We start from the raw sequence: 21,979 nt of genomic DNA, 5'->3' as shown, positions 1-21,979 counted from the left end.
GGGTCTGGTGCAGCCAGCTCCTGGTACAAAAGTGCAATTAACTCTGGTTGTGATTCCTTCCTCCGTGACCACTTCAAGGCTGTTGAAGTAACACTTTAAATTTTAAAAAGGTAAACTTTCAGCATTATAACCACTACAACATATTGTAGCTGTTATGGTGCAAGAACTCTATAGACTGCAGTATTTTGTCTTCCCTTTTAAAACTCTAAGTGAATATTTGACAGTTGTGCTCTTTGCTCAAAAAAGGCACATAACTACAGAAAAGATGCCCCTAATGAACATTTGGTTATAGGTAACTGCTATCAAAGCCAGCTCTGCTTAGAGGGCAACTATAGTGCTAGGAATACAAAGATGCATTCCTAAAACTATAATGCCCTGCTCCCTCGTGTCCCCAGGATCTTTTGAAAGGGGGAAAAAAAATCCTTTTGTCAGATGCTGGATTCCAGCGCCAATGTTAACCAGCAGGGTGGACCTAATGCGCATGTGCGGCTAGTGCCACGGTCACATTTGGACTACCTCATTGATTCAATGCTTTCCTATGGGGTTTTAGCTGATGCTGTATGCCCTCATGCAGAGCGTGGGGACGTCCAGCGCCAGGCAAAGTCTCCTGACCACCCGGAAACGCCTCTAGTGTCTGGTAGACGGCCACTAGAGGTAGTGGTAAGCCTGCAAGGTAATTATTACAGTTTATCAATAACTGCAATAATTACCAACTGCAGGGTTAAACGAACAGTAGCACTGCAGTAAAACCACTTCAATGAGCTGAAGTGGTCTGGTTGCCAATTTTGTCACTTTAATTCGCCTGTATTTCTGGACTTTACTATTGCTTACATGGTACATGTGCTTCTCCAATGCTAGTGGAGAGCAGAATGCATCCATTTGGTTATTAGCCAGTCCTCGTAACACTACTTTGCACTTATTTATGATTCATGGTAAAAGATTCAAGGAACACTAAGCAGTCTCATTACAACTCACTGTAATGGTTATGTTGCTAGACCAGTGGTTTTTCAACCAGTGTGCCGCAAACACAATGACTTAAAGGGATTTCAAAGGTGCTGCAACTACTTCACCTCATGACAAAATTGCTAAAAAAAAATTTATAATCATTAAGTCTACAAAGTTAGAAAAGATCATGGAAATAAGCTCTGATTTTCAATGACTCAAATATTCAAATGGGAAATATTTAAGAACTTATTTTTTCCATAGGTGCCAGTTAATTAGGTCACAAAATAATTTTGTGTATTTAAAAAAAAAAAAAAAAGTGGGGGAAGCACGGCATCATTAGTATTTATTCCCTAGAATCCTTGTCCATATACTCAGTCCATCCTGAGAAACTCCTAACTGCTACAGAAAGAAGGGGGGGATAAGAGAGAAGTAAAGAAGCAGCAATATAATGAATCCAACTGGCAAATATCACCCAAAGAAAACTAATTATACAAGTAGAAAGTAATGAAAAATGTAGACCACACTACAAGGAGCAAGAGAAAACTGGGAATGGACAATGTGACGGAGCTCCCATACTCCGACTGAGTACCTCAGGCAGGTCAGCTTCTTAGCTGCTTTCAGGAACCCTGGAATGTCTCTGCTTCAGTTGCCAAAGTTTGACTGGGGTTGCTGAGAACTTCTTCCACCCTGGACCGGGCTGTAACTCTCCTCACAGGCAGGTATTGTCCCCTCTGTGATCTGCTACTGCCTTTACAAAGGCACTTGTAGCTCTCAGGCCTAGCTTTTTAACGTGTCCTAGGATCCAGGAACCAAGCAGCCATCAAACCTGTCCAAAGACTGTTACTGGGATCCCTGAATGAACCAACCAAGACACACAGTTCTAATTAGCACTAACGGCTTTATTTTAACTCAGGACTAGCCCATATGCTCATTACATTAAACTTATTGTGACAACGCTAATCTAATACAAATAACCAAATCATATGGGGAAATTTATAGTTATAAAGCGGTTGCTAAGACGATAACTAGCAATAAATCAACATGCTTTGCTATTCAGGTACTGCGTATAGCGGTTTCAAGATCATTGCATCAAACAGACTGTGCTGTGCAAGCTCCACAGCCAAATCCACCTAGTTGGAAGTCAGCGAATGTTGTGCCCATTCACAAGAAAGGTTATAGTGAGGAGTCGGGCAACTATAGGCCAATAAGCCTTCAGTAGTGGGGAAAGTAATGGAAACCATGGCAATGGATAGAATTGTTGAACATCTAAAATCACATGGATTTTCAGATCAGAGACAACATGGGTTTACTTCAGGGAGATCATGCCAAACTAATCTTATGGATTTTCTTTTTTGATTGGGTAGCTAAAATAATAGATCAGGGTGGTGCAGTAGACATTGCTTACCTAGATTTCAGTAAGACTTTTGACACTGTTCTACATAGAAGGCTTATCAATAAACTGCAGTTTTTAAGTTTGGATTCCAATATTGTTGAATGGGTATGGCAGTGGCTGAGTGACGGGCAACAGAGGGTTGTAGTCAATGGAGTATATTCGAAGCATGGGCTTGTCACCAGTGGAGTACAACAAGGATCTGTACTTGGACCCATTTTCTTTAATAATTTTATTAGTGATATTGCAGAAGGTCTTGATGGTAAGGTGTGTCTTTTTGCTGATGTTACTAAGATATGTAACAGGGTTGATGTTCCAAGAGGGATAAGCCAAATGGCAAATGATCTAGGTAAACCTAGAAAAATGAGTTGTGGCAACTGACATTTAATGTGGATAAGTGCAAGATAATGCATCTTGGATGTAAAACCCAAAGGCACAGTACAGAATGTTTGATAGAGTCCTAACCTCAACATCTGAGGAAAGGGATTTAGGGGTGATTATTTTGATGACTTAAAGGTAGGCAGACAATGTAACGGAGCATCAGGAAATGCTAGCAGAATGCTTGGTTGTATAGGGAGAGGTATTAGCAGTAGAAAGAGAAGTGCTCATGCCATTGTACAGAACACTGGTGAGACCTTACTTGGAGTATTGTACGCAGTACTGGAGACCGTATCTCTAGAAGGATATTGATACTTTAAAGAGAGTTCAGAGAAGGGCTACTAAACTGGTTCATGGATTGCAGGATAAAACTTACAAGGAAAGGTTAAAGGATCTTAACATGTATAGCTTGGAGGAAAGACAAGACAGAGGGATATGATAGAAACATTTAAATACATAAAGGGAAAAACTGCCACAACAAGAGGACATAATCTTAAATTAGAGGGACAAAGGTTTAAAAATAATATCAGGAAGTATTACTTTACTGAGAGGGTAGTGGATGCATGGAATAGCCTTCCAGCTGAAGTGGTAGAGGTTAACACAGTAAAGGAGTTTAAGCATGCGTGGGATAGGCATAAGGCTATCCTAGCTATAAGATAAGGCCAGGGACTAATGAAAGTATTTAGAAAACTGGGCAGACTAGATGGGCCGAATGGTTCTTATCTGCCGTCACATTCTATGTTTCTATGTTAGTAGAAAGCAACAGCAGGACAGGAGAGCACACAAAACATTTAATAATCAATTAAATCATACACACCCTGCGCCTATAATGTGCACAGGGTGACTGAAACACAAGAATAATCTGGAGACTTATTTTTTTCAAAATTGATTATTTTGCATCTCCTGGAGCACAAATCCTGAAATGTGACACAAGTGCTAAAATATGGATTTCAACAAGTGCCGCCTCTACATATATATTTCTTTATGTGCATACATCTCAGCCTTCAACTGCCAACACTAAATACAAACTGCGGCGGCCTACTCGCTGGGGACCCGAGAGTTGCCACCAAGAAGGCCCTTTCCCTCAGTGATTATATCTATCATAGCGGTTTCACCCAAGCACTAGCCAAGACTTAGTGTAGGGTGAAGTAAAACAGTTTTTTTTTTTAGTGAATGACACTTTTATACCTTGGTCTCTAGGAGAACAATGAACATTGCAACATATCTAGTGCCTTGGTGTCTGTACCTGAGTAGATAATTTAATTATCTGCCAGATGCCTTGGCGCCTATTATAAAACAGGGTTCCCTTGCTCACATACGCAAACTTGTGCCCTCTGCCTGGAGAGCCCATTCTGTCCAAAAAGTGCTTTGATTGGAGATGTCTAGCCCAAATTGTCTAGATGACAAGTTTTTAGCAGGCCGCAATTATCTTCCAATCTGGCAGGGGCCGAAAGCACCCTCAACAAAGTTTTACCGGATTAGAGTTCCAGACAATTCATAGGTTGCTCCCGTCAGGCGCGCCGTGCCTCTGCTGGTCCCTCACAGTCTGACATCCCTGGGACTGCTGAATGGTGCGTTGAGTTGAGAGGGACGGTTGGGAAGGGCAATTTAGTTGGTGGTTACAGTCTTTTAGGAGAGGGTGGTGGTTTGGTGCTCGGTAGAAGTCCGAAGTGACGGGTGGTCTGTCACACAAACATAATTCACACACACTCCATACAACAAAAACATGCTTACATTCAACATACATACAACCCAAACACTGCTCAGTGCTGAATACAACCCTGCAAGGATGGGCAAATGATAGATCCCTTAGGAGGGGACATTGTATTTATGTGTGATCCACCCCTTGCATGGGGAAATTATCAAGCCGAGTGTGGCCACTAAAGTTGCTGTTGAATCCCCTGGAGCTGTGTGTCTTCCGGTTACTGGGGAGGAAATGGGTCTCTTCATTCATTAATAGCGGAGGTAACCAGCCGGGTTATCCAGGGTCCACTACAATGGTGGAATTGAATCCCCATATTTATTTGCTGAGATAGGCGATTTTAAGTAGCCTTATAAGATTTCAAAACAGTATATTGCTTGTGGGGCTTCGGGGCTGTTTTATTAAAGGGACACTATAGACATCAGAATAACTACAGCTTAATGTAGTTGTTCTGGTGAGTATAATCATTGCCTTCAGGCATTTTCATGCAAACACTGAATTTTCAAAGAAAATGCAGTGTTTACATTGCCCCTAGGGACACCTCCAAGTGGCCACTCCTCACGAGAAAGCATTGGACTGGTGAAAAATTGGCAATGCTGATGATGTCACCAAGGGGGCGGGGCCAGTGCCGCGGACCCGCACGGCGCTGTAAATAAGGTGGGATTTTCATGATTTTAAGGGGGGTAAAGAGGGGGGCAAGCCACCTAAATGGTGGGTTTTGCACTAAAGGGTCAGGAATACATGTTTGTGTTCCTGACCCTATAGTGTTTCTTTAACCCCTTCAGGACGGAGTCAATAGTGCACGTTCTGATCAAAACAAAACGTAAACAAAAACTGGAATTTGCGCTATGTGTCTGTTCACCCGTAGTTCCCCTCTTTCAAATTATATGCACCCACACTTATTATATATCATTTTGTTCAGGAGAAACAGGGCTTTAATCTATCATTAACTATTCATATATGGAACATCATTTATTATGAATAAAAGTAAAAAAAATGTGAGAAAATAAGATTTTTTTTTTAAATTTGCATTTCCGTCTGACATTTTAACTGTGAATGTCATAATACTGTTAGGTTTTACTGCAAAAAAAATGCACATATTTGTAATCAGCGATGTCTCACGAGTACAACAGTACCCCCCATTAACAGGTTTTATGTTGTTTTGGAAAGTTACAGGGTCAAATATAGAACATTACATTTTCAAATTGAAATTTGCCAGATTGGTAATGTTACCTTTGAGACGGTGTGGTAGCCCAGGAATGAGAATTACCCCCATAATGGCATACCATTTGAAAAAGTAGACAAGCCAAGGTATTGAAAGTGGGGTATGTTTAGTCTTTTTTAGTAGCCACTTAGTCACAAACACTGGCCAAAGTTAGCGTTCATATTTGTTTTTGTGTGAAAAAAGCAAAAAACGAATATTTGGCCAGTGTTTGTGACTAAGTGGCTACTAAGAAAGACTGGACATACCCCACTTGCAATACCTCGGGTTGTCTACTTTTGCAAATGGTATGCCATCATGGGGGTAATTCTCATTCCTGGGCTACCATACGCTCTCAAAGGCAACATAACCAATCTGGCAAATTTCAATGTGAAAAAAATGAAATGCAAGCCTTATATGTGACTCTCTAACGTTCCAAAACACCATAAAACCTGTACATGGGGGGTACTGTTATTCTCGGGAGACTTCACTAAACACAAATATTAGTGTTTTAAAACCGTAAAACATATTACAACAATAATATAGACCATAAAAGTGCAGTTCGCTTGTAAAAAAAGGAAAAAACGTCACTTTTACTTAAAATATCATCGTTGTAATACAATTTACCAGTTTGAAACACGAATATTTGAGTTCAGCGAAGTCTCCCGGGTAAAACAGTACCCCCTATGTACAGGTTTTATGGTGTCTTGGAGAGTTACAGGGTCAAATATAGTGCTTGCAAATTAAATTCTCTGCACTTTCTCCCTGTGTTGTCATGCATGTCAATCAAATTTTAATTAATCAAATCACATAATTACGTTAAAAGATTATTTAAATATACATGTAGAATTTTAATATATATGCATTTATAGGTATTTAAATTCTACGTGTATACTGATGTAATCTTTTATGTAATTATATGTATTTATCTATATATATATATTTGCGGTTATTTGCATTTTATATATAGATAGATATATATAGAATGTCATTCTAAGTATATTTTGTTACCGATATATATATATTAATAACAAAATACAGTTAGAATGAAATTACATATGCATATATAATTTATATTAAATTTTGTTTCAATATTTTATTTATTTATTTTATTATTTAATTTATTTATTATTTTAATTATACGTATTTATATATAATATATATATGTACATCTATTATATATATAATATATATACATATTATATATATATGTAATGTCATTCTAAGTGTATTTTAATATTAATATATATACTTATATTAATATTAAAATACACTTTGTATGACGTTACATATATATAATATGTATATATATTATATATATAATATATATACATATTATATATATATAAAAATGCATTTATTTTATTTTTACACATGTCTAATTATTTTTTTTAATTCTTCCCACCAGCAGGGGGACTGTCTGATATTTCAAACAGTCCCCCTGCTGGCATATCCACAGCCAGCTATAGGGGGCCATGTGATCGCTCTTTGAGAGCGATCACATGGCCCCCGGGGGCCTCATTTGCCGTGGGAGGGCTGCCTGGGCTGTGAGGCAGTCCTCCCGAAGCGGATCGCGGCGGAGGTAAGTATAACTTACCTCCTGGGGCTGCAAGCCGTTACAGCGTGCTATGCCGTCATAACGGCGTTAAAGCCCACTTAACCCGTGACGGCATAGCACGCCGTAACGGCGTTAAGGGGTTAATGTTTGTTTTGTTTAGTTTTTTTATGTAAGACATTCTGTATCCGGGAGATAATTGATTTAGCGAGAGGTGACTCAATTATTTCCCAGACACAGAGACGCCAGGGAGTGACTACCTATGTGAAAAATGGAAACCCCCCCCCCCCCCAACATCAAGTGTCGTCTGATGTATGGGGAGAATAAGGGCTCTAACACTAAACAGCGCTTTCTTCCAGCGTGAGGGATATTCCAGCAGAGATACCAAGCCACGGTATAGGAGCTCCACTACACTCAGGGCCGGATTAACATAGGGGCTGATGGAGCTGCAGCTCCAGGCCCAGGCCCAGGCCCATGGAATAGGCCCATTGATTTTAAAAATAAAAAAATATATATATATATATTTTTTATTTTTTTTTACACACACTACTCTTAGGTTTGCCAGTTATTTCTCATGTATTTCTTATGGTTGCCAGCTATTTCCCAGAAGTATTTCTCAGGTATTTGAGGCTGCCTAGCCGGTGCAGGTATTGCAGTAATACTGGCAATACAAATGTCTGTCTCAGTATAAACAGAGATTTTTCTGCAATACCAGCGCCGGCCAGTAGGGGTCGCTGTTTGTGTGGAGAGAGGCAGGGATAAGAAGTTACAGCATCTCCTTTCCTGCCTCTCTCTATTCACTGATCCACAGGGGAGCAGCTCTGCACAGAGAGTCCAGACAGCAGCTCGGAGCCTGCAAGACTTGGGGACAGTGAGAGACTTTGGGGACACTGGGGAACATGGGGACCCTGAGACACTAGGGACACAGTGGTCCCATGTCTCCCAGTGTCCCCATGTCTCCCAGCGTCCCCATGTCTCCCAGCCAGTGTCCCTAGTGTTTCAGTGTCCCCATGTCTCCCAGCCAGTGTCCCTAGTGTCTGTGTCCCCATGTCTCCCAGTGGCCCCTAATCTTTCATTGTCCCCATGTCTCCCAGCCAGTGTCTCAGTGTCCCCATGTCTCCTAGTGTCTCAGTGTCCCCTAGTATAAAAAGAAAAAATCTCAGGCACGCACTGTGATAGATTTAAGCAGCTTTATTGGACACCGCAACGTTTCGACCTGTACCCAGGTCTTTATCACGTCTCCAGTGTCCCCTATGTATCACAGTGTCTCAATGCACCATGTCTCACAGTGTCCCTGGTAACTCTCTGTGTCCTTAGTGTCTCAGTGTCCCCTAGTTTCCCCAGTGTCCCCATGTCTCCTAGTGTCTCAGTGTCCCCTAGTATAAAAGAAAAAATCTCAGGCACGCACTGTGATAGATTTAAGCAGCTTTATTGAACACCGCAACATTTTGACCTGTACCCAGGTCTTTATCAAGTCCCCAGTGTCCCCTTTATATCACAGTGTCCCCTATGCATCACAGTGTCTCAGTGCCCCGTGTCTCAAAGTCACCCAGTGTCCCCATTTCTCCATGTCTCCCAGTGTCCCCAAGAATCTCAATGTCCCCAGGTCTCCCAGTGTTTCCCTAGTATCTCAGTGTCCCCATGTCTCCAAGTATCCCAATGTCTCCCAGTGTCCTTGATCTCAATGTCCCCAGGTCTCCCAGTGTTCCCTAGTATCTCAGTGTCCCCATGTCTCCAAGTATCCCAATGTCTCTCAATGTCCCCTAGTGTCCTTGTGACATGGGGACACTGGGAGACATGGGATCCCAGACACTAAGGGACTGGGAGACATGGGGACACTGATATACTAGGGAACACTGGGAGACCTGGGGACACTGAGACTCTTGGGGACACTGGGAGACATGGAGAAATGGGGACACTGGGCCCCTTTTTGTGTATGTTCGCCCCTTTTGGCAGTTCTGGTTATGTGATTTGTGTCAGTGGCCCACCCTTTTACCCCATCCTTAGACTTCCTGCTTTACTGGACACTACGCAAACCAGGGCTGGGCTGGGCCGGGGGGCAGGGAGGCAATTGCCCCCCAGGCCGCCCGAAATTCTTTTAGGACCGGCCGCGGCGGGCCGGCCCTTTAAATGCTGCAGCCGCCGAGCGCTCTGTAAAGAGCGCTCAGACGGCTGCAGCTGCTTTTCCCTCCCTCCCCTCCCCCTGTAGGTGGCCGAGCTGCACTCCGGTCCGCGGTCCCGGCCGGAGTGATGGGAAGGTGCACACTGAGTGTGCACTTCCTGTCAGTCCGGCCGGGTACAGAAACAGAAACTCCTGTTCCGCGCGGAACAGGAGTTTCTGTTTCCTGTACCCGGCCGGACTGACAGGAAGGTGCACACTGAGCACCTTCCTATCACTCCGGCCGGGACCGCGGACCGGAGTGCAGCTCGGCCACCTACAGGGGAGGGGGTAAGAAGAAGGGGAGGGGGAAGAGTAAAAAGAGGGGAGGGGGAGAGTAAAAAGAGGGGAGGGGGGAGAGTAAAAAGAGGGGAGGGGGGAGAGTAAAAAGAGGGGAGGGGGGAGAGGAAAAAGAGGGGAGGGGGAGAGTAAAAAGAGGGGAGGGGGGAGAGTAAAAAGAGGGGAGAGGGGGAGAGTAAAAAGAGGGGAGGGGGGAGAGTAAAAAGAGGGGAGAGAGTAAAAAGAGGGGAGGGGGAGAGAGTAAAAAGAGGGGAGGGGGAGAGTAAAAAGAGGGGAGGGGGAGAGTAAGAAGAGGGGAGGGAGGGGGGAGAGAGTAAGAAGAGGGGAGGGAGGGGGGGAGAGTAAGAAGAGGGGTGGAGAGTAAGAAGAGGGGAGGGGGGAGTAAGAAGAGGGGAGGGGGGGAGTAAGAAGAGGGAGGGGGAGTAAGAAGAGGGGAGGGAGGGGGGAGAGTAAGAAGAGGGAGGGAGGGGGGGAGAGTAAGAAGAGGGGAGGGAGGGGGGAGAGTAAGAAGAGGGAGGAGGGGGGAGAGTAAGAAGAGGGGAGGGAGGGGGAGAGTAAGAAGAGGGAGGGAGGGGGGGAGAGTAAGAAGAGGGGAGGTAGGGGGAGAGTAAGAAGAGGGGAGGGAGGGGGAGAGTAAGAAGAGGGGAGGAGGGGGGAAGAGAGTAAAAAGAGGGGAGGGAGGGGGGGAGAGTAAGAAGAGGGGGAGAGTAAGAAGAGGGGGGAGAGTAAGAAGAGGGGAGGGGGGGAGTAAGAAGAGGGGAGGGGGGAGTAGAAGAGGGGAGGAGGGGGGGAGAGTAAGAAGAGGGGAGGGAGGGGGGAGAGTAAGAAGAGGGGAGGGAGGGGGAGAGTAAGAAGAGGGAGGGAGGGGAGAGTAAGAAGAGGGGAGGGAGGGGGGAGAGTAAGAAGAGGGGAGGGAGGGGGAGAGTAAGAAGAGGGGAGGGAGGGGGGAGAGTAAGAAGAGGGGAGGGAGGGGGAGAGTAAGAAGAGGGGAGGGAGGGGGAGAGTAAGAAGAGGGGAGGGGAGGGAGGGGGGAGAGTAGAAGAGGGGGAGGGGAGGGAGGGGGGAGAGTAAGAAGAGGGGAGGGGAGGGAGGGGGGAAGTAAGAAGAGGGGAGGGGGGAGAGTAAAAAGAGGGGAGAGGGGGGAGAGTAAAAAGAGGGGGGGGGGAGAGTAAAAAGAGGGGAGAGGGGGGAGAGTAAAAAGGGGGGGGAGAGTAAAAAGAGGGGAGAGGGGGAGAAGGAAGGTGGGGAGTAAGAAGAGGGGAGGGAGGGGGGAGAGTAAGAAGAGGGGAGGGAGGGGGGAGAGTAAGAAGAGGGAGGGGGGGGAGAGTAAGAAGAGGGGAGGGAGGGGGGAGAGTAAGAAGAGGGGAGGGGAGGGAGGGGGGGAGAGTAAGAAGAGGGGAGGGGAGGGAGGGGGGAGAGTAAGAGAGGGAGGGGGAGAGTAAGAGAAGGGGGGAGTAGAAGAGGGGAGGGGAGTAAGAAGAGGGGAGGGGGGAGTAAGAGGGGCGGGGGGAGTAAGAAGAGGGAAGAGAGGGAGTAAGAAGAGGGGAGGGGGTTAATAAGAGGGGGGAGTAAGAAGAAGGGGAGATAAGAAAAAGAGGGGGGTAAGAAGAAGAAGGGGGGAGTAAGAACAAGAGTGGGGAGTAATTAGAAGAAGGGGGTAAGTAGAAGAAGGGGGTAAGAAGAAGAGGGGGGTAAGAAGAAGAGAAGGGGGAGTAAGAAGAAGGGGGGGTAAGAAGAAGAGGGGGGAGTAAGAAGAAGAGGGGGGAGTAAGAAGAAGAGGGGGGAGTAAAAAGAAGAAGGGGTAAGAAGAATGAAGGGGGTAAGAAGAAGAAGGAAGGGGTAAGAAGAAGAAGGAGGGTAAGAAGAAGGGGGAGTAATAAGAAGAAGGGGGTAAGAAGAACAAGGGGGGGAGTAAGAAGAACACAGGGAGGAGGGAGGGTAAGAAGAACACGGGGGGTGAGAACACACAGAGGGAGGAGTGAGAAGAACACAGGGAGGGTGGAGGGGGGATGAGAAGAGCACAGGGAGGGTGGGTGAGTTTGAGAAGAGACCGCTAGGGGAGGGTGGGGGAGAGGAGAGACCACTAAGGGGCAGGGGAGAGCTCTAAGGGACAGAAGGGACAGCTCTATAGGACAGGGGGCAAGACAGGGAGCTCTTTAACACTACGCGCGCGCACACACACACACACACACACAATGCATCCCTATACATACACAGAAACACACAATGCATCCCTATACATACACAGAAACACACAATGCATCCCTATACATACACAGAAACAGAACATGCTTCCCTTACACACAGAGAAACACACAATGCATCCATTACACACACACACACAATGCAACCCTTACACACAAAGACAATGCATCATTTGCACACATACACAGAAACATACACTGCAAACCCTTACACACACATGCAAACACACACACTGTTTTTCTTACATACACACAGAAACACAATGCATCTCTTACACTCAATGCACACACATACAGACACACACACACCTTGCATCCCTTATGCATACAAACACAGATTCACACAATGCATCCCTCACACACAACCAGAAACACATAATACATCCCTTATACACAAATACACACTGCTTCCACTACACACAAACACACTGCATCACCTGCACAAACTGGTATCCCTATACACTACATACCATAAGCACACATATTAGATAACACATAACACATCCCCTACACACTCCACTCCCTGTGAGCGAGCTCATGGGTGGGTGGAACATATAAGTGGACTTATGAGTGGGCCTTATGGGCATACTCACCGTCAGGCACTGGGGCCCAGACCTTGAGCTGTGTAAGAGGCCCCCAAAAAATGGAGCTGCTTCCAATTCTCCCAGAACGTTGAATTTTGTGACCACAGTTGCAAACAGCCTCCAGAGATCCTGATCTACACCAGACCAGTGGAGCCAAACTGCAGCCCATCATCATCCTCATCTAATTGTAAGTAGGCAATCTAGTATATTATTAGTGACACTAATCTATAATTTACCTCACATTAAAGGGACACTATAGCTTAATGAAGTGGTTCTGGTGTCTATAGCTGGTCCCTGCAGGCTTTTTAATGTAAACACACACTGTGTGCAGCACTGGCGTTAGTTCATATGGCAGATCATATGGGTGGGGCATTGTGATGTCACATGGGGGGGGTGGCGGAATGGGCCACTTGACTGGTTTTGCCCCCCAGGCCTAAGGCTGCCAGCCCTCCCCTGACGCAAACACAACATTTTCGGTTCGCAAACGCCGGACACGAACTTCCGCAAACGTTCGCGAACCGGGCGAACCGCCATAGACTTCAATGGGCAGGCGAATTTTAAAACCCACAGGGACTCTTTCTGGCCACAAAAGTGATGGAAAAGTTGTTTCAAGGGGACTAACACCTGGACTGTGGCATGCTGGAGGGGGGGTCCATGGCAAAACTCCCATGGAAAATTACACAGTTGATGCAGAGTCTGGTTTTAATCCATAAAGGGCAGAAATCACCTAACATTCCTAAATCACAATGGATATGGATTGACACCTGACATATGACATATTGACACCTTGACATATGGATTGACACCTGTCCTCAGAGACCCTGATACACACTGACACAGAGCAGAATAGGGACTGTTCACCCTACATAGGGTCACTTGGCAGATATGGATTGACACCTGTCCTCAGAGATCATGATACACACTGACACAGAGCAGAATAGAGACTGTTCCCCCTACATAGGGTCACTTGGCAGATATGGATTGACACCTGTCCTCAGAGCCCCTGATACACACTGACACAGAGCAGAATAGGGACTGTTCACCCTACATAGGGTCCCTTGGCAGGTATGGATTGACACCTATCCTAAGGATCCCTGATACACACTGACACAGAGCAGAATAGGGACTGTTCCCCCTACATAGGGTCACTTGGCAGATATGGATTGACACCTGTCCTCAGAGACCTAATTGTGTCATAATGGTAATACTATTACCTATTATATAATATTGGCAGGGGCAAGGAAATTCCCTCTAAATAGATGGGTATAGGCAGAGAGTATGGAGACCGGAGTGATAAAGTGTCAATAAGGTGATATAAAGTTAAATGTATCACAGACACACAGCCACCCTTTCTCTTAGCTAGTTTCCAGAAATGCTGGATAGGTAGAAGGGCTATAAAGACTCAGAGAGGTCTAAGAAGAATCCTCTAAACTAGCCCTAATCTCCTTAAACACCTTCAAGGGTGTTCTAAGCTAAAGCTCAATATAAACGTTTAGATGACTGCCTGATTTCCCATCACAGATGCTGGCTAGGAATAACAGTGTGCAAGACAAAGAGTGGGTCTAAGTGCCCATAGTGCAGTAAAGTGTCCCTAGTGAAGTGAAAAAGAGAATAACGAGTTGGCACCCAGGAGAATAACGAGCTGGCGCCCTATCAGGGGACGTGTATATGGCATCGATTTTAGGAACCGGGAGATGGAAAAAGATGCTTGGTCGGTCCTCCTACTTCAAATTTGGGGCACTGCGCGTGCAATCTAATGTGCCACCAGATAGGAGTGGTGTGTTAAGTAGTACAATTCCTATCAGTTTAATCCCTGTTATGTTCCTTTTTTTTTGGTTTGGTTTTTGAAGCCACAGTGCAGCACCAGAGGGACGAAAAATTAGGCATGTACACATGCCTGAAAAATCAGGTATTGTTGCAGCCGCTGCTGTAGCAGCGGCCATAAAAATTGATGTTTGTTTCCCAGGCAGAAAGTGCCCTAAAACATTGTGGCTTGAACCCTAGTTGGTGGCGTATAAGTCACACAAGTCAACCGGCATTCAGAGCTAAAATACAGCAGCGTGTGGACCATTTTTAGGACAAGGCAGCTCATCTCATCAGGCCTTTTTTAGTTGAATGTATCGCCCACTGTTAGTCCCACATCCATCCCTCATTCATCTTAATAAAGGTGAGGTAATCTAGACTTTTTTGACCTAGGCGACTTCTCTTCTCAGTGACAATACCTCCTGCTGCACTGAAGGTCCTTTCTGACAGGACACTTGAAGCGGGGCAGGCCAGAAGTTCTATCGCAAATTGGGATAGCTCAGGCCACAGGTCAAGCCTGCACACCCAGTAGTCAAGGGGTTCATCGCTTCTCAGAGTGTCGATATCTGCAGTTAAGGCGAGGTAGTCTGCTACCTGTCGGTCGAGTCGTTCTCTGAGGGTGGATCCCGAAGGGCTGTGGCGATGCGTAGGACTTAAAAAGCTCTGCATGTCCTCCATCAACAACACGTCTTTAAAGCGTCCTGTCCTTGCCGGCATGGTCGTGGGAGGAGGAGGATGACTTTCACCTCTTCCCCTGTTAGATTCCCGTTGTGCTGTGACATCACCCTTATACGCTGTGTAAAGCATACTTTTTAATTTATTTTGCAAATGCTGCATCCTTTCCGACTTGTTGTAATTTGGTAACATTTCCGCCACTTTCTGCTTATACCGGGGGTCTAGTAGCGTGGACACCCAGTACAGGTCGTTCTCCTTCAGCCTTTTTATACGAGGGTCCCTCAACAGGCACGACAGCATGAAAGACCCCATTTGCACAAGGTTGGATGCCGAGCTACTCATTTCCCGTTCCTCCTCCTCAGTTATCTCAATGAAGGTATGTTCTTCCCCCCCAGCCACGTACAACACCACAGGTACCAGATAGGTGACAACGAGCATTCTGGGATGCCTGTTGTGGTTGGTCTTCCTCCTCCTCCTCAAAGCACATTCCTGCTCTGAATCCTCTTACTCACAATCCTCTTCCAGCGTTGCTGCAGGTCCAGCAAGCGATGCTGATAAGGCTGTTTCTGGTGGTGATGGTGACCACAACTCTTCCTCTTCACGCTGATCTTCGGCCTGATCCAGCACTCTTCGCAGGGCACGCTCCTGGAAGAAAACAAATGGTATGATATCGCTGATGGTGCCTTCGGTTCGACTGACTAGGTTTGTCACCTCCTCAAAAGGACGCATGAGCCTACAGGCATTGCGCATGAGCGTCCAGTAACGTGGCAAAAAAATTCCCAGCTCATACAAATATTCATTAACGGCTTTTTCTTGTTGGAGCAGGCGGTCGAACATTAGGAGTGTTGAATTCCAACATGTCGGGCTGTCGCAAATCAAGCGCCTCACTGGCATGTTGTTTCGCCGCTGGATATCTGCAAAGTGTGCCATGGCCATGTAGGAAATGGCCACACACCTTCCTGGCCTGCTTCAGGACGTCCCGTAAGCCTGTGTACTTATGCACAAAGCGTTGTACGATCAGATTACACACATGTGCCATGCACAGCACATGTGTCAACTTGCCCAACTTCAATGCCGCCAACAAATTTGTGCCGTTGTCACAAACCACTTTGCCGATATCCAGTTGTTGCGGAGTCAGCCACTTTTCCACCTGTGCGTTCAGGGCGGACAGGAGTGCTTGTCCGGTGTGACTCTCTGCTTTCAAGCAAGTCAAACCCAAGACGGCGTGACACTGCCATATCCGGGATGTGGAATAGTACCTGGGGAGCTGGGGGGGTGCCGTTGATGTGGAGCAAGACGCAGCAGCAGAAGAGGACTCAGCCGAGGAGATTATGGAAGAGGATGGAGTAGGAGGAGTAGAGGAGGTCTGCCTGCAAGTCGTGGCAGTGTCACCAACTCCTCTGCAGAGCCACGCATTCCATGCTTGGCAGCCGTCAGCAGGTTTACCCAATGCGCAGTGTAGGTGATATACCTGCCCTGACCATGCTTTGCAGACCAGGTATCAGTGGTCAGATGGACCCTTGCCCCAACACTGTGTGCCAGACATGCCATTACTTTCTATTGCACAATCGAGTACAGGTTGGGGATTGCCTTTTGTGAAAAGAAATTTCGTCCGGCTACCTTCCACTGCGGTGTCCCAATAGCTACACATTTTTTGAACGCCTCAAACTCCACCAGCTTGTATGGTAAAAGCTGGCGAGCTAATAGTTCAGACAAGCCTGCTGTCAGACGCTGGGCAAGGGGGTGACTTTCTGACATTGGCTTCTTACGCTCAAACATGTCCTTGACAGACACCTGACTGTGGGCAGATGAGCGGGAACTGCTCAAGGCAAGAGGCGGAGTGGCGGATGGTTGAGAGGGGGCAAGGAGGACAGCAGTGGTTGACGTGGCTGAAGATGCTGGACCAGGAGGAGGATGGCGGCTTTGAGTTTGTGTGCTGCTTGTACTCAAGTGTTGATCCCATAGGAGTTTGTGATGTGCGATCATGTGCCTACGCAAAGCAGTTGTACCTAGGTTGGTGTTGGACTCAGTTTCTTTTGGCACAGGTTGCAAATGGCATCGCTGTTGTCAGAGGCAGACACACAAAATAAATGCCACACTGCTGAGCTCTGCAATGACGGCATTCTGGTGGTGGACACAGCATGCGTTGATTGGCGTGCTGTCGGGCTGACCCCGGGTGCCAATGCATGCTGTCTGACTGTGCCACTAGCTCCTTGCGACGACCCCCCCCCCCTGCTTCCAACTCGTCTCCTCCTCCTCTCTGTCTCCCCATCTGAACTTTCGCCCTGTTCTTCTTCTTGCCGAGCGGGCACCCACGTGACATCCATGGACGCATCGTCATCATCAACTGCTTCACTTGTATCTGACAACTCAGCAAAGGACTAGTAAAACACAGTAAAAAGGGAAAAATTGATACACAGTGCTCAAATCACCAAAATGTGAATCACTCCAATCACACTAAAAGTGTATAAAACAATATAAAAAGTAGTATGGTGAGAGCAGGTATTAATACACCAAATAAAAGATAAATAGAATATATAAAACAGGCAATATTACCAACAGTCTTGAATGTCCTAGAAATATAAAATAAAGGACATAGTATAGCCTGTATAAAATAGTAACAATTAAAATGACTTTAAAATTGTCCACTCACGTAGTGCTGAGCCTTAAACAGCGGCTCAGACTTCAAGCGCCTTAATAATGATATCGTGGAGACCACAATGCTGGTTAAGATGATCTCTGCCAAAATCCCCTTGTACAAATTTAGTAGAAGCCCAGTCAGGAAATGCAGGAACAAATTTTATTAACAAAGCATATAATGGGATCTTCCAAGTATTTGCACTGACGCGTTTCGACCGTTATGGTCTTTATCAAAGTGCTATGTGATCAACCAGAATTTCCGGTTTAAATACACTTACAAACATCAAAATTTAAAAAAAGGCGCGCATTGTAGTTTCTTCGTCGATCTACTTCCGGCTTCCGGTTGTGATTCGTCCTCGTCTGATTTCCGGCTTCCGGTCACGTTGCGTGTCATCGGGTATTTCCGGGTCAGCGGTCAAGTCCCCTTTGCGTTCCAGCAGAGGCTCCAATCCCGGTCAGCGGAAAGTAGTGAAATTTATCTTAATTGTCTTTTAGATCTTGTCCATAATGTAAATAAACAATATAGAAAACATTCATTTTATAGAGGTTTATCCATTCTTTATGTCGTTATTTGGAAAATGATGAAGGAAACTTTTCCTAATATTGAACTCGTTCATATAGAAAGGACTATACATTATATCTTAGTCATGTGTTTCAAAACAGACAATTCCATGGGTTAAAAAATATGGCACAGCCAAATATAGTATAAATACATAAAAACTCAATATAAGAGAATAAAAAAGAGATAAGAGAGGGAATAAAAGAGAGAATATATCAATAGTTAAAATAGACTATAATACATATAATAAAAATACATACTATAAAAATTCATATCATAAAAAAGAGGTAGTTTCAAAATCCACGTTGAGGCCTTCAGGAGTGAGGGTATTGAGGTTAAACATCCACCTCATTTCTGCTCTACTTAAAATTTTATCTTTACACCCTCCTCTCCAGTGAACTTTTATTTTTTCTATGCCTATAAACTGAAGACCTTCTGGATTTCCATTATGATGTTCTAAAAAATGTTTGGAAACACTATGGTTGATTAATTTTTTCTTAATATTATAAATATGTTCTCCTATTCTGACTTTTAATTTTCTTATTGTCTTGCCCACATATTGATAACCGCACGGGCAAGTTAGGAGATATATTAAATTTGTGGTATTGCAGGTAATTAATGAGTGGATCTTATATTCTTCCTCTGGATTTTTATTCGAAGAGAAAGTTTTTTTATATTTACTTGTGTTTTTTTTAAGTCTACATCCAGTGCAATCTCCGCAGTAATAAAAACCCACTTGTCCTCCTAAAAAATTACTGGTTTCCTTTTTTTCTTTATCTAAAAAGCTGTTTGTTAAGATTTGCCTAAAATTTTTTGCTCCTCTAAAAATGAATTGGGGTTTATCTCCTAAATAAGGTAAAAGATCTTTATCCTCTTTTAATACATGCCAGTTTTTTTTAAAAACGTTGCATAGGGGTCTGTTATTGGTGCTGAAATTAAGGATAAGGGGAATATGTTCTTCCTTTTTTATTTCTTTATGTTTATATTCTAGCAATGACTCTCTATCTTTTCTTCCTATTTCATCTCTGGCTTTCTTAATTAGAGAAGGATCATAACCTTTATCAATAAATTGTTGCATAAGGTTACATGATTGGTCTTGGTAATCGTTAAAATCTGTACAGTTCCTCCTTAAACGGAGGAACTGGCCTCTTGGTACATTATTAAGCCAAGGCTTAAAGTGACAGCTTTGCAGATCTATAAAACTGTTTACATCAACCTTCTTAAAATGAGTTCTACTTTTAATTTGGTCCTGTTGTATAAAAATATCCAAATCTAAAAAGGTGATGTTTTCATTGCTAATATTGGAGGTGAGTTTAATATTCCAATCGTTGGAATTTAAAAACTCTAAAAACTTTTCAAGGGAATTTCTGTCCCCCCTCCATATAATAAAAATGTAATCTATGTACCGCTTATAAAGGACCAGGTTTGCCCCCAGGTCCACACTGGGGAGGACAAACGTCTCTTCCCAGTGGGACATAAATAAATTGGCGTAACTGGGGGCAAACCTGGTCCCCATAGCGGTACCTTGGGTCTGCAGATAAAATTGTTCTTCGTACCAGAAAAAATTATTCCTTAATATGATCTCAATTCCCTTCAATATAAAATCCATCTGTGCTTCATTAAAATCTCCCAATTTTTGTAAAAAGTATCTTGCAGCCTTGCAACCCCTCTCATGTGCTATGTTAGTGTATAGGCTGCTGACATCACAGGTTGCCATAATATATTCTTTTTCCCATTTAAAATCTTTTAAAATTTTCAGAAGACTCATTGTATCCTTCAGATATGTCGGGCACTGTTTAACGAGATCCTGTAAAAATCGGTCAATATACTGGGATAAATTAGATAAAAGAGATCCTATACCAGATATAATTGGCCTGCCAGGTGGATTAAAAATGTCTTTATGAATTTTCGGCAATACATAGATAACTGGGATTCTTGGGTATTCCACTTTTAAAAACTTGTATTCTTTTTTATTTAAAATCCCTGTTTCTAATCCCTCCTTGATAAAATTTTCATATTCATCTTTTATCTTAGTTAATGGGTTCACATCCAATTTCTGATAGGTGGTAGCGTCATCTAATTGATTCTGAATTTCTTTTAAGTATCTGTCTTTCTGCCAAATTACCACACCTCCTCCCTTATCGGCCGGTTTTATTATTACTGACTTATCTTCTTTTAAATCTTTTAATGCTATTTTTTCTTTTTTGGATAAGTTTCTTTGGTATTTATTTAAAGGTTTTAACTTTTTTAGATCCTTTAGGCATAGTTTTTCAAAGACCCTCATTGCTTCCGATTTTTTATTTACTGGATAAAAAGAAGATTTTTGTTTTAAGTTAGTGTGTTTATAGTAGTCTTTTTCTACTTCTTGTTCTTTTGGTGTAAAATCTTTAAAAAAAAATGTTAAACATAATTTACGTAAAAATCTGTTAAGGTCTAAAAAGCTGTCAAATTTATTAGCCTCACAGCTTGGTGCAAATTTAAAACCCTTTCTCAGAACGGACATATGTGTGTCTGTTAAAGTTTTGTCTGATAGGTTAAAAATAGGAATGGGTTTTTCGTCTATATCCTCTTTGAAGATAAAATAATCGAACAGGAAAATGATGTAATTTGCAGTGATGATTTAGACATCATATGTGAACAATTAGAAAAATTGTTAATTAGGGAAATGAAAATTAAGTGGGAAGTGTTTACATTAGAGAGATATACCACCCAAAAAATAACCCCACGAGGCCTGAGATTTCAGAAACTCCCTACTTTCGATCAAGATAATGATGTTTTGATGAAAATTTAGGATGATTCTTTAGAATCTTTCTCATTCCACATGATGGGAATAATAATTGAGCAGAGGGGTCAGACTCTACATCAATTAGAAGACAATATTAAAGACATTCAAACTAAATTAGAACCCTTTATCCTAATGGAGGAGTTTGAGAATATTAACAAAAGAATGATAGACAAAATCAGTAAATTAGAAAGGAAAATTATTGAAACTAAACGAAGAAAGTTTAAACGAGATATGGAGGATTATGCCCAAGGAAAAATTAGGAATTTTTCAACATCAGAAAGAAACAGAGAGAATAATCAAATAAAAGGAAATTATCAAAACAAACCCAATATAGAAAGAAAAGAGAATAGAAATATTCCTCATTACCGTCAAAATAAAATGGGAAGGGAAAAAAATAGAGGAGAATATTTTAGAAAGAGGACCCCACCCAAAAGAGAAAACCAATGGATAAAGGTTACTCCTAAAAAGAAAAATCACATCTATAGAAGGGAACCCACAAATCCTATATCACATACCAGTAGTTCGTTTAGAAGAACCACCCCACAGAAAACTATCACTTTTAATAGATTTGATAAATTAAGAGAACTTAGAGAAGAAAGTCAAGATTTTTTTTTAGGACCAGCATATCTAAATCAGAAAAAATTGAACACCCCATTGAAAAGAACAAGGGAAATAGAAGAGGGGGAAATAGAGGAAGAGGGAAACAGAAAAAAAGAAGAGAGAATACAGAGGAGATAGACGAAAAACCCATTCCTATTTTTAACCTATCAGACAAAACTTTAACAGACACACATATGTCCGTTCTGAGAAAGGGTTTTAAATTTGCACCAAGCTGTGAGGCTAATAAATTTGACAGCTTTTTAGACCTTAACAGATTTTTACGTAAATTATGTTTAACATTTTTTTTTTAAGATTTTACACCAAAAGAACAAGAAGTAGAAAAAGACTACTATAAACACACTAACTTAAAACAAAAATCTTCTTTTTATCCAGTAAATAAAAAATCGGAAGCAATGAGGGTCTTTGAAAAACTATGCCTAAAGGATCTAAAAAAGTTAAAACCTTTAAATAAATACCAAAGAAACTTATCCAAAAAAGAA

The sequence above is a fragment of the Pelobates fuscus genome, chromosome 3 (assembly GCF_036172605.1).
Source record: "Pelobates fuscus isolate aPelFus1 chromosome 3, aPelFus1.pri, whole genome shotgun sequence".
In the NCBI taxonomy this organism is placed as follows: domain Eukaryota; kingdom Metazoa; phylum Chordata; class Amphibia; order Anura; family Pelobatidae; genus Pelobates; species Pelobates fuscus.
Note: the sequence above shows the minus strand (reverse complement) of the source record.